Source organism: Haemorhous mexicanus, chromosome 2, assembly GCF_027477595.1.
Source record: "Haemorhous mexicanus isolate bHaeMex1 chromosome 2, bHaeMex1.pri, whole genome shotgun sequence".
Taxonomy (NCBI): domain Eukaryota; kingdom Metazoa; phylum Chordata; class Aves; order Passeriformes; family Fringillidae; genus Haemorhous; species Haemorhous mexicanus.
The window spans coordinates 23,706,129-23,724,400 of NC_082342.1; positions in this window are offsets into that span (position 1 = coordinate 23,706,129).

Here is an 18,272-nt window from a genome sequence, read left to right on the forward strand (position 1 = left end):
CAGGAAGTGCTGCAAATGGTTAAGAACGATAGAAAAGAAAGCTGTCCAAGAACTTTTTCCCTACTTATGGTAATGCAAGTTGAAACTGTTGGAAAGTGGTTAGTTATCGTTTTCCCTCAGTTTGAGAGCTGCTCACTTAATCCCAGTGCTGTGCGGCTTCGTTCTTGACGTCTCAGCATCGGCCGAGCTCTCCGGCTGCCGGAGGCGAAGAAGCGGCTTTTTCGCGCCCAGAGCTTTCTGCCGGTCGCGGTGCGCTCCGAAAAGCGGCTTCTGCCGAAAGCCGCCCGGGACCGGCACCTACCTTCGGACAGCTGCGTATGCCCGTCTTCTGCGTCTCTTGCCGCCTAGACCTTAGCGAAAAGCTTTTCCAGGCATTATCTCAAAAAGGAACTCTGCCAGCACAGCAAGCGACCCGCGACGGTTTTCATGAAGGTACTCGAGTTCTTCCCATCTCCTGGAGAAAAGAAAAAGTAAGATTGACCAGGAAGTGCTGCATAAGGTTTAGAAGGATGCAAAAGAAAGCTGTCCAAGAACTTTTTCCCTACTTATGGTAATGCAAGTTGAAACTGTTGGAAAGTGGTTAGTTATCGTTTTCCCTCAGTTTGAGAGCTGCTCACTTAATCCCAGTGCTGTGCGGCTTCGTTCTTGACGTCTCAGCATCGGCCGAGCTCTCCGGCTGCCGGAGGCGAAGAAGCGGCTTTTTCGCGCCCAGAGCTTTCTGCCGGTCGCGGTGCGCTCCGAACCGCGGCTTCCGCCGAAAGCCGCCGGGGACCGGCACCTACCTTCGGACAGCTGCGTATGCCCGTCTTCTGCGTCTCCTGCCGCCTAGACCTTAGCGAAAAGCTTTTCCAAGCATTTTCTCAAAAAGGAACTCTGCCAGCACAGCAAGCGTCCCACGACGGTTGTCATGAAGGTACTCGAGTTCTTACCATCTCCTGGAGAAAAGAAAATGTAAGATTGACCAGGAAGTGCTGCATAAGGTTTAGAAGGATGCAAAAGAAAGCTGTCCAAGAACTTTTTCCCTACTTATGGTAATGCAAGTTGAAACTGTTGGGAAGTGGTTAGTTATCGTTTTCCCTCAGTTTGAGAGCTGCTCACTTAATCCCAGTGCTGTGCGGCTTCGTTCTTGACGTCTCAGCATCGGCCGAGCTCTCCGGCTGCCGGAGGCGAAGAAGCGGCTTTTTCGCGCCCAGAGCTTTCTGCCGGTCGCGGTGCGCTCCGAACCGCGGCTTCTGCCGAAAGCCGCCGGGGACCGGCACCTACCTTCGGACAGCTGCCTATGCCCGTCTTCTGCGTCTCTTGCCGCCTAGACCTTAGCGAAAAGCTTTTCCAGGCATTTTCTCTAAAAGGAACTGTGCCAGCACAGCAAGCGACCCGCGACGGTTTTCATGAAGGTACTCGAGTTCTTCCCATCTCCTGGAGAAAAGAAAAAGTGAGATTGGCCAGAGAGTGCTGCATAAGGTTTAGAAGGATGCAAAAGAAAGCTGTCCAAGAACTTTTTCCCTACTTATGGTAATGCAAGTTGAAACTGTTGGAAAGTGGTTAGTTATCGTTTTCCCTCAGTTTGAGAGCTGCTCACTTAATCCCAGTGCTGTGCGGCTTCGTTCTTGACGTCTCAGCATCGGCCGAGCTCTCCGGCTGCCGGAGGCGAAGAAGCGGCTTTTTCGCGCCCAGAGCTTTCTGCCGGTCGCGGTGCGCTCCGAACCGCGGCTTCTGCCGAAAGCCGCCGGGGACCGGCACCTACCTTCGGACAGCTGCCTATGCCCGTCTTCTGCGTCTCTTGCCGCCTAGACCTTAGCGAAAAGCTTTTCCAGGCATTATCTCAAAAAGGAACTCTGCCAGCACAGCAAGCGACCCGCGACGGTTGTCATGAAGGTACTCGAGTTCTTACCATCTCCTGGAGAAAAGAAAATGTAAGATTGACCAGGAAGTGCTGCATAAGGTTTAGAAGGATGCAAAAGAATTTTTTCCAAGAACTTTTTTTCAGCTTATGGTAATGAGCTATACTGGAGGCTCAGACCATTCTTCTTCTTGGAATTGGTGAAGGATGCACAAGCACTGCTGATTGTGCTTCGTTGTGGTACAGGTAATAAATAGTTGATTGTTTTAATAAAAAAACACTTGAAATGCTAAGAGACAAATTTTAAAGCATAATTAATTGGAGAAAGATTCCTAAACTTGTGGCCGGTTTCCCCAACCCATCTATTGATTGCAAACGACATTCCTTGCTGTTGTTCTGGTGCATGAACCAAAGCCCAGTGATGTCTACTACTTAAGAAAGTGGTTCTACCTTCTTACTAGAAGATGTTCTTACCCTTTTAAAACACTACCCCGAACATTAAGAACAAGAGATTACCTGATGAAGTAATGAAGTGCTTTGGTTGAAAGTAAATTGCATTTGAAGGAAACGGGTTTGGGGGCGAGCACAGGAAGATCTCCGAAGTAGAGTGCCAGCTTAGAGATAAGTGAAGCAATTCAGGAATGTCTTTCCGTGAAAATAGTTTACAGATCTTTCTGCACAACAGTTAACCACCAGCATCAGAAATGTGTGCAAATAACAGACTACTCACTACAAGGTTGTCATCCATGAGTGGTAAGGCAACTCAGACTCATAGCAGTGGTTTTGCTCTTGTGCCTCATAGAATAGACAGAAAAGAATGAGGAAAACTAATTTTTCCATCTAGTTTCTTTCAGTATTGGTTCCAAGACTATTTTCCTGCCCTCAGGAGACAGCAAAAACTGTCAACAACTGAAATGCTTCAGAACTTGAAATGATCTGAATGGCAAATATTTCTCCTCAAATAAAATTTAAAACGTAAGTCATAACGGTAAAACAGATCGAGCTATTTAAAGATGAATGTTCTAGACTTACAAAAACATTCCCAGAGATAACTATTGTGTCCTAAAGCTGTTTAAAAGTCCAGAGTTCCTGGTAAAAAAACTTCTATGCAGATGAGGTAGCTACATGATAGTCTCTTTCCAGCTTAATTATACTCTTCACTCTCACCACCTCTACCAGTTGATTTTCGTAAGTTCTTAGAAAACAGTACTTTAACTTTTTTAGTTCTATGAAAAAAAAATGACAGTGACAAGAGTTCTTTGCACTGCCTGTTTTCTGAGAAGCCTGACCATCAAGCCTTAGGAACTTGATCATGAGTTTTATTTCATCTCAAAGTAAATTTTAAGGGCGTGGCAGAGAGAATGGGAGCCTCATGCAAAACAGTTTAGGCTTATAATTCTTGTATTGTCCTACTTACCTACGACAAGAACTGGAAAGAGGATAGATTCCAGTTAGCAGCTGTTAAACATTTGCACATACTCTTCCGCTAAAGAAGAGGTCAAGGATGGTTTTCTGGCCCTCCCTCCACAAGCTGCAGCTTCCTTCAGGGCACTTTCACCTGCTGTGGCATGGAGCCCTCCAGCAGCTGCACTGTAGGTATGTGTTCCTCCATGGTTCTCTAGGGACTGCTGGGAGACAACCTGCTTCACTAGGATATCTCCAGGGACTGTGGGGGATTCTTTGCTCTGTCAACTGGAACACCTCCTCCTCCTTGTCTTACTGTAGTATCACGGAGCTGCTTCCCATACTGGTTTTCCCCCTCACTTGCCACTGCCCATTCATATGTTTTGTGCTTTTGACAATATATTCTCACAGAGACTGATGGGCTCAGTTGCAAAAATGTGTCTTGCTAGAAAATGACATGCTCTACAAAACCATGATTTTATAGAAAAGAATAGTGGAAGTAGAAATATACTGCTAAAGGTCCGGAAACTTGACAGTGCTTCATTGTAATACATCCCCTGATTTTGCCTTCTTTCTCCTTAAGATCTGGAAAGAATACTGGGCAGGAGACAGTGTTGTTTCAAGGAAAAGACTTTTTTAGGATTCTAGGGTGCATCTTCAACTTTCTTGAGAAAATTGAGAAAAGGCCCTTTGTCTTTTGTGGTAAATATCATTAGGCAGTAGGGACAAATTCTGACCAACAAGAGCAGGTCAAAATCTGGTGAGATCAAGTAATATACCTTGAGTGGCCAGGACAGAATCATAGAGTGGTAGAATCAGTTGAATTGGAAGGGGCCCGTCAGGAGCATCAAGTCCAACTTCTGGCCCTGCATGGGACCTTCCTCAAGAATCACACCAGATGCCTGAGAGCAATGTCCCAAAGGTTCTTGAACTCAAGATAGGTGTGATGCTGTGAGCACACCCTGGAGAGACTCTTCCAGTGCCCAGCCATCCTCTGGTTAAAAAACTTTTTCCTGATACCGGACCTGAGCCTCCCCTGACTCAGCTGCATGCTATTTCCTCCAGTTCTGTCCTTGTAAACCTCATTGGAGAACTTTCTGATACCTTCATGTCTTTTTTCATTGTGGTACCCAAAACTGCCCCCAAGCACTCAAGGTGAGGCCGCCCCAGAACACAGCAGAGCAGAGCAGGGCAGAGCAGAGCAGGACAATGCCCTCTCTTGCCCAGCTGGTGATACTGTGCCTGATGCACCCCAGGACAGGCTTGGCCCTCCTGGCTGCCAGGGCACTGCTGATACCCATTTAGCTTGCCATTGGCCAGGAGCCTGGCTTCCTTTCAGCCTCTGGCTCCCTAGTCTATACACACACAGAGAGCAGGATTGCCCTGTCCCAGGTGCTGAATCCAGCACTTGTCATCGCACAACTCCCTAAGGTTGGGGATTGCCTGTGGGAATCCTTGGAAACAGAGGATTTTGGGAAAGCTGCAAAAGGCAGGCCTCAGAGACAGCAGAACTGTGCTTGGAGCTAAGCAGTAGTCATAAGGTTTGTCAGCAGAAAAATGATAGAAGAAGTAGAGAAGTAAGGACAAATAGAACAATGGCCTGTGTATTAAAGCTTGACCAGAAGAACTCCCTAAGCTACAGCAAAGTAGATCTAGCCAGATGTTAGGAAGTTCTAAGCTTAATAATGGAGCTCTGTGCATTCTATCTTAAGGCTTACAAGCAGGTCTTTTATTCAAAAGAAGCAAGCGTTCTTTGAACCAAAGTTCTGTGTGCTTCTAGGGATCGGAAAGAACTACTGTCAATATGCTTTTGCTTTGTGGGATTGGTCAAAAAGCTTTTCAAGTAAGTTGTAACATGAAGTTCTTTTTCTGCTGCTGGGGACGTGAGCTGCTGGCATCTTCCCACTGTCATAACCATGTCATGAGACTGATGCTGGAAAATACAACAGCTTGGGACGCCTTCCCCAGCAGTCCCGCCCCTTTCGTGATTTGTGCATTGACTCCCGGCCAGCCATAATTGCCCATCTCTCTTATTTGTCAAGATCTCTCTGCAGTGTCTCACTGGCCTCAAGGGAGTTAGTTGACAGCTCCTCCCAATGTAGCGTCTCTGGCAAACTTGCTTAATATTCCTTCAAGTGCCGAGTCCAAGTGGTTCAAAAGATGTTGAAGAGAACTGGCCCAAGGACGATACTGTCTTAGCCACTGAAATTAGCGCTTCATGCTTCTTCTTGCTCCTTAGTGCAGAAATCACAACAAATATCTTCTTTGTTTCTTTTCTATCCATGCAGATATCTTTGCTTATGCTCATGCTTTTTATCCCAACAGCAGCTGACACGACATTTACATACAGAGCAAGAGCACGCTTTTCCTGCTGTTACTAGACTTAACAATTTTGCAATCTGTCAATCAGATACCTTTGCAACTGAAGTCAGACCTTCAGCATTTCTCATCAAAAGAGTAGAATGTCCTCAGAAGTAGAGAAAACTTTGCTGCATACTCTGTAAGCCTGCAGAATAGATCATAAGGAGTTAGCATCACAATCATTTCAGCACTGACCCTATACTTGAGCAGGGAAAAAACTTCAAAGAACAGCTAATTAATGCAGCAACATAATCTAAGGAATAAAACAACTAGGATCTTCCAAACTGGTCCCTGCGGTAGAAATGTACTTGTAAGAATACAGAAGGTAAAAGATATGGTTTGGAAAGGCTACATCCTTGCTAAGCTAAATTGGATCTCATCCTGTAGATGAAAGATCAAGAAGCTCAAAGTGGAGCTAGAGAGACATGTCCAGATCATGAGATAGAGCAAAGCATTTTTCAAGAGAATTAGGCATTTTGGTGGACTGGGCAGTTAGGTTAAATCTGCCACACTTACTCACTTTTGGGGACTGAATTGTGGAGTGCTAAACCATATCTGCTGCTCTAGAAAGTAAAAGAGACACATCCAAATGGTATGGCTAGTGTGAGGACTCTCACTCTCTATTGCTAAACACTTCATAAGCTATTAACCGGTCATAGGAACAAAATGAAATAAAGCCATTATACCATCTTGGAATGGAAAAATATGTTCAAAATATTTTTTTCCTTCTGTTTTCTTCCTCTTTTTTTTTTTTTTTTTTTTTTTTTTTTTTTTTTTTTTTTAATCCCAGAAGATACGATTCATAATTTCAACCATTCTGGAATGCTTTCAACAGATGAAGCCAGCATAGTATTTTTCTAACAGGCTCTTGCCCCTTACCTTCTTCATTACTGTTTTGGAATATACTCCACAGTCATTTGATCTCAGTCAGTTTTTTATCTCTCTCCCCCCAAGACAAATTTTAAAGGACTACCTAACCACTAAAAATCATCATTTCTCTGGTTTCTCAAAGCTTTTTGAGAAAGTTGTTTTGTTTTGGTTTTTTCATATTGCATCATTCCTAATGTCTTCAGACCTACTACAAGTGGAAGTTCAAATCAATCTTATCTTAAAGAGACCGTGAAAGATAACGAACTGCCAGTCTTGGTATTTTGTATTTTTCTAAATCCTTTTGATTTCAAGGTTGCCTTCCTGAATGCGCAGTTTAATTAGAAAACATTGTGTTTCTAAAGGAGACCCAGTTCAATTGCTTCTGCAAGTTCACCTTCATTTTGTAGGATTGTACTTGAAGAAATCTTGTTTCATTCAAACATTAAAAGAATAGATTTGACATCATATGTGACCCTTTCATCTCTCTCACCTGTATTTCATTGCGTGAGTTTCACAGTTGCCTCCAAGAAGATTCCTTTCCATTCGCAAAGCATGTTATCTGAAGATCTGTCTGCTTTCTTCACTTGCTTGAATGGGAAGACATGGGAAATACATTCTGAAGGTTATCTTTTATAGTCTACTTTTACCTACCAGTGTGCTTCTATTGACTAGAACCAATTTCAGCTGGAAAGAACATATTGTTCTGATCCGCTCCTACCAAGGGGGGATGATGTTTTCTTAACTGATCTCGGAGGGCAAAAGACAAGATGGAAAAGGGATTGCAGTATCACTCCAAACAAATGCACCTTTCTAGAATGACCATAGCAAATGCCTTCAAGGAATTAGGGAGAGGAAAAGAATAGAAAAGAGGGGGAGAAAGAGAGAGGGAGTATAGCTACCAAATGGAGAGAGATGAAGTCCTCGCAGCCCAGCCGATGGAGTTCTCCTAGGGGAGATCTCAGAGTCCTGGTTATCTCAAGGTTCTATTCTAGTCCATTGCTGAGGGGGGAAACAGATCTAGAAATGGCTGAGGGGGAGCAGATACAATAAAGAGCAAGTCTATTGAAATTGCTGAGGGGGAAAATGGTATTGAAGACGGGTACAGACAGTCTATGTTCTCAGCAGGAGAAGTCAATATCAATATCAGCAGTGAGTGGGAGCTATTGTTTCAGGACTGGTTTCTATAGGAAACCAGTCTAGGTCCCGCGAACACATCTGCAGGCAACACTTAGCAGGCATCCTGCTTCAGTCAGGCCAGTAGCCCTGGATCAGAATTACGGGCGTCTCAGCCTCAGTCCTTGGGAGGGGGGCTTCAATCTGCGTCCCTCACGGTGGTAGTGGAGCAGATGAAGGATTTTCCATGGGGCGGCTACCACAGTTGCCCCAGCAAGTTCATCTGGCCAAGAGGTGGGAAAATTCCTGGGCTGGTGTCGCGAAGCACGTGCAGGCCCATAGGTCGCCTCGCCCCTTGGCAGGCCCTGCTAGAAGCAGTCACTGTAGACACAGCTGCCAACAATCACTTGGCAGGCCAGAATTCTGCTCAGGGGCCTCAGGATTTCTGGCATTCCTCTCTGACCGGCATGCCAGCATTCCAGTCAGGGTCCTCAGGGTCCCCATGTCTGTCCTGGGGACCGTCGTGAGGCAAATGAGGGGAACTTCGGACTGTCTTTCACATGGATCAGAAAATCAGTTTACTAAAATGGCCAAAAAAGAATGTCTAACATTTAGAATTGAGGAAAAAAACAAAAACAAAACCAAACCCAAAGCATTGGAGCAATATCATTCTAGAGAATGCCATGTATCTATGAAAAGTACAAAAAACTTCTGTTTTCAAATGCACTTACAAATCACCTTTTTGCATCTGTTTTGGGTTTTTTTTTTTGGTTTTTTTTTTGGTTTTTTTTTTTTGTTTGTTTGTTTGAAAGCTCTGGCACTTATCTGATTCTTTTTTGAGCTAGTTCAGCTCATTAATCTGGTAAGAAAGCAGCTAAAAGTAAAGAGAAAAACCTGTGGGGACCAGGATGCCACTTCAGCCACGTTGTCGTGAAGCATTAGGTCAGCCTTCTGTGTTGTAGAAATATCTCTGTCCTAGATGAAAATCAATGCATAGCACTATCTTCTTTTAAACTTTGTCCTTGCTACTGGGTTCCTGAATGATCAAGATGCTTTCAAACCAAACAACAGCCAGCCCTCTGAGATACTCCCCAAAGTATTGCGATGGAATAACTTGATCAGGAGGAAGAGCTCGCTATGCAGAACCTGAATATGAGGTCAAGAATGCTTTGTTGTGGATTACCATAGTTTGGGATTGTTTATCTCTTACCCCACCATGTAGGTCTAGGAAAAAATTAGGTAGCCACAAGGCTTTTACAGCTGCTCTTGTATTTTGGGATAGTAAGGATTTAGGGGAGTAAACAAAACTGTGGTGAGTTTTCCTATTGACTTGATTGCTCTGTCACTTTGAATTAACTGCTTTGCATGTCAGCTAACCCATCAGCATCAATGAAAAGAATATTTTCTTCCTTCCTGCACAAAGGATGTTTCATGATGCCTGTGATGTCAGGGACTTAAAAATGAAGACCATTGTGATGGAAAGGAAGCACTGGCATGCCACAAGGTAACTGTAGTGAGCTGTGTTTCCTCCTCAGCTTCACTGTGATAGTAGAATTTTATTGAGCAGTTCCAAAACTTGGTCTTAGCATAGTCTGGTGACATATCTCAAAGGAGCGGTGTCCTAGGGTGACTTTATGATGCTTGTATCCCCAGTCATCTGTTCTCTTAATGCTGGATATGATATTCTCTGCCTTCAAGACTGGTTCTGAGAGCAAAGGTGGGGAGAAGAAGAAGCACCGAGTTTCTTATCAGAGGCTGCACTCCTTAAAAAGCAACACTCTTCCACATTCTGCGCTGCACTGTGTTGTCTGGGTACTGACAGAGCAGAACAGAGCACGCATTTGCTTTTTAGTTGGTTTAGCTGGCTGAGGCAGAGTTTTCCCTGGACTGGTTTTTTTTTTCCTTTCCTTTTTCTTGGAACGTTTCAAATCTGCTCCGGACTGGGACCTGGGAAGCACTGGGAACTTGCACTTTGTGGCCTACTGGGGCCTACTCTGGGCAGCAGCCTTCCCCATTGCTGGAGGGGTTGATAACAGAGTGAGCACCCACAGGAGAGACTTTCTGATTTGTCGTCTCTTCAGTGCAGCAAATGAGTTTTGTCATCTGGTATTGTTCATTTTTTGTGCTGGGAAGTGCTTTGCCTGTTAAAGAAACAGCTTTTTCCCACTTCTCTCCCCAAACCAGTTGAGGGGAGCGGCTGTGTGGGTGGGCTTTCGGTGGGGGGGAGGGTGCAGTGGCCCTTTGTGAGGTTTTCTGCCAAATTTAGCCCTAAACCAGGACAATCAGGATGTGCGACTTAGAGAATGGTGGTTGGAACTTTGGTTGGAAAAGACCTTTAAGAACACTGAGTCTAAATGGAATTAGCAAATGCAACCATCAAGAAATGCTTTGCTGTTTGAAGAGAACGTGATTTATCTTGTAAGCTTTGCAAGTATTTGTGTCATCACAAGCACACATGACCAATGCATTAGATGGGAATATAATAAGAAACCTGTGCAGATGAACAGAATGATTCTCAGGGTAGGATATTTGCATGTTTCATCTGTCTTCCTGACTTCTTCAAATGAATTCTTTTTAGAAAGTAATGATTGGAATTGTTACTCTTTTGACAGTTCTGAGTGTATTACTGACCTTTTTGGCATATGAATGCCAAAGGGGTTAATTCACCTCGTTTTTCAGATAAAGACCGAGATTTAGTGTTGCTTCAGCTGGAGGCAGAAACATTGAAATCCTCCCGCCTCCTTCTTAGTACCTAATTTCTATTACAAAATCAGTGCACAATCTTGTCCCTTAAGGTCCACTTAGCTCAGTTTATACCAACAGGGTGACATTAGCAGGGCTCACATGATGCTGCACACAGAAGCCCTCAGTGTGCAGCTCTAGCAGACAGTAATTCCATGCAGTTGGACAATCCCAGTGCTGACTTTGGATCACCAGAAGCGTTCTTAGTAGAACAAGACAAATTTAATGGAGAGGTCTCTGCAGGAAGTGGCCTGAAGAAGACAGCAGAAATCCCAGCTGTGTGTTTGTAGAAATCAGTTGAAGGCCATTTACAGAAAAAAGATCTTTAAATCTAGCTAGCTTTTTCTGCAGATTATTTGTAAACTATATGCATGAGATGGACAGTTTCACTGAGCAACTGAAATACAGCTGCATTTAAGGGGATTGAATCAGGCTTGGGAAGCAGTGAAATAAAGCTTTTCAGGAATACCGGACATCCAAGTCCCGCCAAAATTGATCCGTTTTTTATGTCCAGATGCTTTTGAAAATAATGGGTGACCATTTGGCTACCTCATCGTTTTAATCAGAAATACAAAGAAAATTTTAAACTCACATATTTTATAGCTTGAGTATTTTTCTTTGTTTATTTCCTACTTTCCAATTCAGTTCTACAAATCATATGATTAGGTAATGAGAACTCATGCTGTATAAAAATATTTAATGCTATACTTCCAAGTTAAGGCCATGTATTTCCTGGAACTGTTTCAAAAAAAAAAAAAAGCCTATCTGGATTCTTTCTTCCCCACGCTCATTATTAGATGAAAATCATTTCAATATTCTATTTTGACTTTAGATGGTGCAAGATTATATTCAGAAATTCAAGCCTCTACTGTTAGGTTGTTTACATGGTTTTCTGGCCTTTCTAACTTTGTGCAACCACTCTTTGCAGCTATATATTTTTGCAGTAAGGCATCCCAGGGGTCTGTGCGAAGTTTTAATGTCAAGCAGAACTAACATGTAAACTACACGTGACATACTCGACATATTTCACCTCAGAAAGTTCAGTATGCTTAGACGGGATGAAATACGAAAGAAATAGACTTAACACAATATTTCTAAATCTTGGAAATCTATTACCTGAACTTTGAGTCCGTTTGCAGGACTCTGTAGAAATGCAAACGTGAAGTCCAAGGAGTAGAGCAGAAGGCATATTGGGCAGGGGGACAGAAGATTACTTTGAAGGATGATGTAAACAAGATTGCATCCTAGAAAGATAGCAGCTGCTTCTGCTGGTGCCAACATCGAGAATTTGTGCCACTGGCCTAGTTTTCTGGGGACTTTTGACCTGCACGCTCTTGAGGGCTTGCAGACACGAATTAATCTGTCCTTTGATCTTTTCTTTCATTTGAACGTCTAGGACCTGTTTTGGTCTTGTGTACGGTACTGTATCGTGTTATAAACAGACATGTTTCCACTGTTTGAAAGCTGGAGTTGAAAGTTAGGTTGCAATTATGAGTTGGCTGTCAAAAGAATTAATTTTCTGCTTTAAGCAAAATATCAAGAGAGACATTCAATCCACTCCTGTGATACAGATTCATTTTGAATTTACAGGGTAATTTGCATTAGTGGTTGTACTGCATGAGCAATAAATATGACTTGCTTGGTTTCTAATGATGATAATAGTTCTCTTTGTATTACTATAAGAATTGAATCCACCATCATTCTTTTCCTATTATTATTATGCTGTAAAGGAAAAACTCTTTTGCATTACCCAAGGAGTAAAATGCATGCATTTAGCATCATTCTTGCAGGTAGTCCTCAATTCTGAAAAGACCTCTCAGAAGCTGCATCAAATGGGAAAGCTAGACGGATGGCAGAATGCAGAACCTGCCATTTAGGATCGAGTACAAAATGACACCCAAGAAATTCTTCCTGGATGCTGCATAAGTACAAAGACGTCATTATTTCAAGGTGAAAAAGAGTCAATGAATAAAAAACGATGCTAATCAAGACACTAGAGTACCAAGCGTGCGACAAGGCTTTTTTGTAATGAACATCATGCCCAGCATGAAAAAGTACTCTTTTTATTGTAGATCGTTTAAAAGTGCACAACAGTTTGGAAAAAAGTGCTTTTCTTTTTTCTAGTAATAAGAACTCTGTATCATTATAAGAGATACTGGACACAGGTTTTTGAAAACAATGTTCTTTTGAAGGTTAATTCTATTCATAAATACTTCACAGGAAAACATTTGATCTGCTGTTCATCCTGAAGACTTTTAAAGGAAAATGTTTTGGTTGCGTTCTCTTCTCACTAGTTCAGGAGCTCAGTCTTACCAGCATTCTAATGCTTTTTTATGTTCCTGATGGCACGGCTTAGACATCCTTGTCTCCGTTACCGTCATGATTTCCATATCAAGTGATGAGAATTTTTCTTCCTGATTGGTGAAGTGAAGTGTCATAACATTCATGTCAAGTCAATTTGAAGTTTTTTTTTCCAAAGGAATCTCTTCCTTCCTAATGAAAACCTTTTGAAATAGCAAACCTACTCCGTTTTTCAGAAAGTGATATAATAAACCTGTAGAGTACAATGTCCTCGGAGTTGTTTTTTCAGCAGAAGAAGAAAACTGCTGTTTTCTTCTTCTTCTATCACCTTAGACTTACTTTATTCAAAACCTTTTTAAACCTTTGAATTTCTATTTTGATAGCTAATTCCTTTCACAGTGGGCTATAGCATATGTATTTTGAAAGGCCATTTGTACATATTCAAAGGGCTTACTTCTATTCTACTAAGAAATGGCTGTACTTCTAGTAGGGAAACTTCAAGGTCCAGTAAGATTTTATCTTGTACAAAATTTAAAAAACTCCAACTCTTAAAAATGATACCAGAAAATGACTTCTGTAAGACTGTGGCAGGAGGCTTTTTCCAGAACAATGTGCAGTTCTTCCCAATTCTATTTTTCCCTCCCATTACTTTGTACACAAAGATTTTTACACAGTCTTCTAACAGTGGCATGTTACTACTGGGCTAGAGTATTGCCCTGCCAGCATTGGAATTGACTGGAATGCAGCTGTGTTCCAATTTGCTGATGGGACAAGGGTTTTTTTGCTGAACACACTTTAGCAAGCAAGAGGGCTTCTTGGTCTTTAGATGCTGAGTCCCAGAAAAAGATGAATGAGGTGGTGACATGCCTCGTGTTTTGAAGAGAGATCAAAAACTTATTCCTGGGGTCACCTCCCTTTTGGTACGGAAAGCACACAGAGGGCTTTGAAGCAGCACTTTCACCCTCTTTGCATTCACTAGTAAATCTGAGACAGAGCTTGGCCCAAGGTTTGTGCAAAAATACTCTTTTGATGCAACTGTGCACCAGACAATATCTCTGGGAAAATGTGCAGGGGCAGAAAGCAAGCCCTTCCTGGGAAATCTACTGAAATGGTTCAGAAGTTATTCCCACTCACTGTTGCTAACCCCTGCTGTCTAGCTGTCGGATATGCTTGGGACCATGTTGAAATAATTCTAAACAGTGTACTGAGGCTGCAATATTGAGTAAACATAGGTATTTTCCATAGGTGTCAGGGAAAAATATTTCTATTGGTAAAGATGAGTTCCATAGAAAACAAGAAGGGCATGGTAGAAAAAAAATCACATCAATAGAATGAAGATGCCCAGAATTCTTCTTTTGAAGTTACACAGAGTCAATATTTTCTAAATAATGTTGTGAAACTTATGAAGAAGTAAGAGTACATTCCACCTGACTGGTGCACAAGTTCATGTTTCCAACTTACAAAAAACATATTATTAAAAGAAAAATGTTCCACCTTGTGGAAAAGTAGCCCATTCGTAATTGTATCAAAGGTAGGATTAGATCAAGTATTCCTACAAGACAGTAGTAGTACTATGAAAAGCCTTTTGGCATCTATCTGACTACAGGAAACTTGAGCAAGCAGAAGTGTCTTTCCCTGCTGCAAGCTGTACTTCCGATTTGCTACTGCTGCTTAAACATTGTTCAAAGAAAACTTGTCAAAATAAAACTAGTGTATACAAGCAACTGGAACTATCCATTGCGTTCCAGCCAATTTGAACTAGAAAATATCGGACACACACTCCAGTTGAATATTCTAATGCATAGATGGAGTATACCAGCACTAAGAAATGGGAACGCTGGAGAAAGGAGCAAATGCAGATGAATTTCAGGGAAGGAAATTATTGGAGAGCCAGCTGCAGTCCCTCGACTTTACAAGAAATGATGTCCAGTAAATCCCAACCTGACACATAAAGAACTCCGTTTTGAAATGGGCTGCATCTATGGTCCTCTGTTCTTCCTAGATGAAGGAACTGTGTTTTGAATCAATCTTCCAAGTGGTATGGCTAAAGACCTTGGATACCTCAAATTTTTTTTTTTTTTTTCCCAGAAGCAACTGTCTCAAAACCTCTTTAAACTGACATTTCCCCTGAAGATGCCATCTTTTAAAAGAGCACCTTTTCATTTAACAGGGTATTCCAAACATCATTTCCAAATTTAGACTAAAAGTAACACTCTTTCTAGTTATCTTTGGGTTTTTTGCAGCTTCCTGCCAACATAGGCAGCAAGGAAGAGAACAGACGGCAGCTCTTTCTGGAGCATCTTGAACAAATGCCCTTGCTTATGTTCAAATCTTTCACTTCTCCAAAATCCCTAACCATGAAGTAAAGGTTGTGAAGGCATTACTAGTAGTATTAGATGGCAATGGATGGGTCAAATAGAATTTGTATCGCATAGATGATACTTGGTAAACAGCAAATGAAGGGGTTTCTTTCAGCTCTCAGACTGATGTTACATCTCAGTAATTTATTAAAAAGATAACAAGAAGGATATTTTTTAACAGTGAACTTAATTACACCCCTACCCATGGACATCTGAATCTTAGGAATAGACAGTGTCTGATTTAGAAAAAATAAAAAATGAATTATCACAGTTTAAAGAAGTATATGATCATGAACACTTTGCTGATGGAACGTAGCCTATTCATTGGCTGAAATGAAGCAGGTAGACAGGACATAGGAAATATTGTTTTGTGGATCAAACATTTATTTTTTTAAAGTGATGCTTACAGATGGTGAACTCACCAACTTTGATATTGCACAGTAGATAAGGGTACCTAACTTGCTCCATCAAGTTATCCCTTGGAATCACCATCCAAGGGCATTTTCCCCTGCCTCTGTGAAAATGTGCCTACCTTTTTCACAATACTTTTGCAGGAGCATTGCTAGGCCTGATCAGCTGTTATGGAGGGTGAATTATCAGCAGCAAGGTGACTGGCCAGGGTCATTTGCTTCAATGGATTTTGATCTACTGGATATTTTGAAGACCTGCTTCAGCCCTGTTGGTCAAACACAGCCTTCAAACGGTGCTAAACAATTGTTCGGGCTGTGGACCACATGAAAAAGTACTTTCTGGTGCCTTTACTGGGCCATATGCTCTTGATTCTCTCCCTCAACTTCTCCATCACCTCTCATCTCTTTCACATGAGCTATCTTCAAGGTCCACAGGATACTTTTCACAGAATCTTCAGGCCTGATGCAGTAGGAATGATGAACAAATGCAGCTGGGATGAATTTTCCAGTTTGGATAAAACCTCTTGTGCACACAAATCCCCCTATGCCCAGAAAAACCTTCACTAAGCACTCGTGTTCAACCTAAACCGCAGTTTAGTCTGAAAGAAAAGCTTTGGTCTGAGAGTATCTGAGAGATTTGCATGAAGCACAGATATCTGACCTATGCAATTTTGAAGATCAGAGTTAAAAGAAAATGGCAAGAAGTTTTTAATTTTGCCGGTTTTAATTTTCAATTCCATGCACTTTTTCAAAAAGTGTCAATCTCAAATGGCCATCAACATATTTCAGTCGTCTGGGAGTTAGTATTCATATCAATTGTGTTTCAAATCAATAGAATTTCAAACCTTTCCTCAAAGTTTATATACCTAGATTTAGTATTTCTGATCTCTATTAGATGAAAGGAAGACATTTTTTGCTGTTGGGGTGCTGGAACGCTGCTTCGGGTTGCCCAGAGAAGTTGTGGATGTCCCATCCCTGAACGTATTCAAGTCAGCTTGGATGGGGCTTTGAACAGCAACGAATGCGACCCTTGATGGTAGATAAACAAAGCTTGAATATAGAAGAGACTCAGATTGAGGTATACGAACAAATTTTCTCTCAGCTCTTGGGGTAAATTCAAAGTTGTACAAAATTGCATTTCTCTGTGATTTTCACTACTGTAACAGAAAGCTTCATGAAAACTGTGCAGAAGATATCAACTTTTAAAAGCGATAAGAACTACAACATCAAACACATGGGATGGGTTTCATCATGGGACACCCTCTGAGAGAAAATCTCTGTATTTCGACACTTCATGCCAATCATTAGGATTTCAAGGAGTGCCAAAGAAGGCGGCAAAATATCCTTCAGGACATTATTTACTGTAGTTCAGCCTGGCCATTAGTTGGAATTGGTGTTTGAACTAATGTAGACATACCACACACACTTTCCATGCACTGAAAACTTACTGTTTACAATGAATAAGCAATGAGGATCAAAATTGATTGAAAGCATCTTAAAAATGTCAAGTATTTCACTGTAAATGATCTAGGATCAAAATACTTATTCCTCCTTAGTGAGGGACAAATAAATTCTTCCATACCATGATGGCTAAAAATTGTCTAAACCAATGTTTTCTTCTGAAAAGACAGCATCTAATTTTTTCTATTTTTAGAAGAAAATATTTCTAGACATAGAACAAAGGAATTTTAAAGGAACAAATGGAAGGAAAATATTCTGCAAACAGAATTCAATGAAAAGCTGTGTTTTAAATATGAGGTAGATATTCAACAGAGTTTTTGTACCAGATATTTGAAATAGTGTACCGGCTATTTTGTCCACAAAGAGAGCTATTTAGCATTTCAGTCTTTTCCAAGGTGTTCATGATCTGCTATGCTGATCTCTGTGCATGCCTAGGTGTGTGCGGAAGGTGGGGCCATGTGAAGGGGAGTGTCTATGTTTGCTTAGCACTCGGAGAGGCAGATTCATGCCTCAGCTCCATCATTTCTTTTAGAAACTTCCCAGAGAGTGGATATGAAGTTTCATATCCAAAAGAGATCAATTCCCAAGTCATCCATTTTACTCTACCTTGTAAATCACATGCTTTGTTGCATATTTTATCAAATATACTTTCAAGCCGCGTGGAGGAAGGAGAATGTGGAGAATCCCTCCAATGTCTTGCAACTTGTACGCAAATAGATTTTCAAGAAAATCATCATTTCTCTTTTAAATACATCTGGGACAGGCATGATGGTGGCGTCAATCTGTTGAAGTTTTTGTTGCTGGGGGAAGTTGTACGAAAGGACTGGTTTTTACATTGACCAGTTACTGAATCAAGTGCATGAACACATTTGAAATTCCACTGGGGTTTCCTTTTTCTAGCAGACTACTTCTAGAACTAGCTAGCAGACTCAAGATGACTCTTTTTCTCTGTTTTTGTTTCTTTCCTATTTTCTTGCTTTCTCTGCAACTGTCTACACAATTTTAGGACTTTTTTCCCAACTCAAATTGTTTCATAGACCGATAATTCAGATACGCTTTTTACAAGGAATGTTTTAAATCTTTGTTAGAATTAAGAAAGTTAAGGACATAGGTCTTTTTCTTCCCTTATGAATATTGCAATGAAAGAGTTCAATAAAGACCAACTCCTTTTTATTTATTTGGAATACAAGTCGATAATTCCCATACAGTAATTCATTGGTGGACCAATATTTGCCATTCTGATGTAAGTTGTCACTTCTTAACAATATGCCTTCTGTGACTACGTTGACAACACTTTTGGTAAAGATCCTAACTGGTCTTAGACACGCATAGGGAGAAATTTGCTCTGCCAGTGTCAGTCTTAAGCATGCGTCTCAGAGGATCTTTCTAGAGCTGGGGAATTTTCCCATG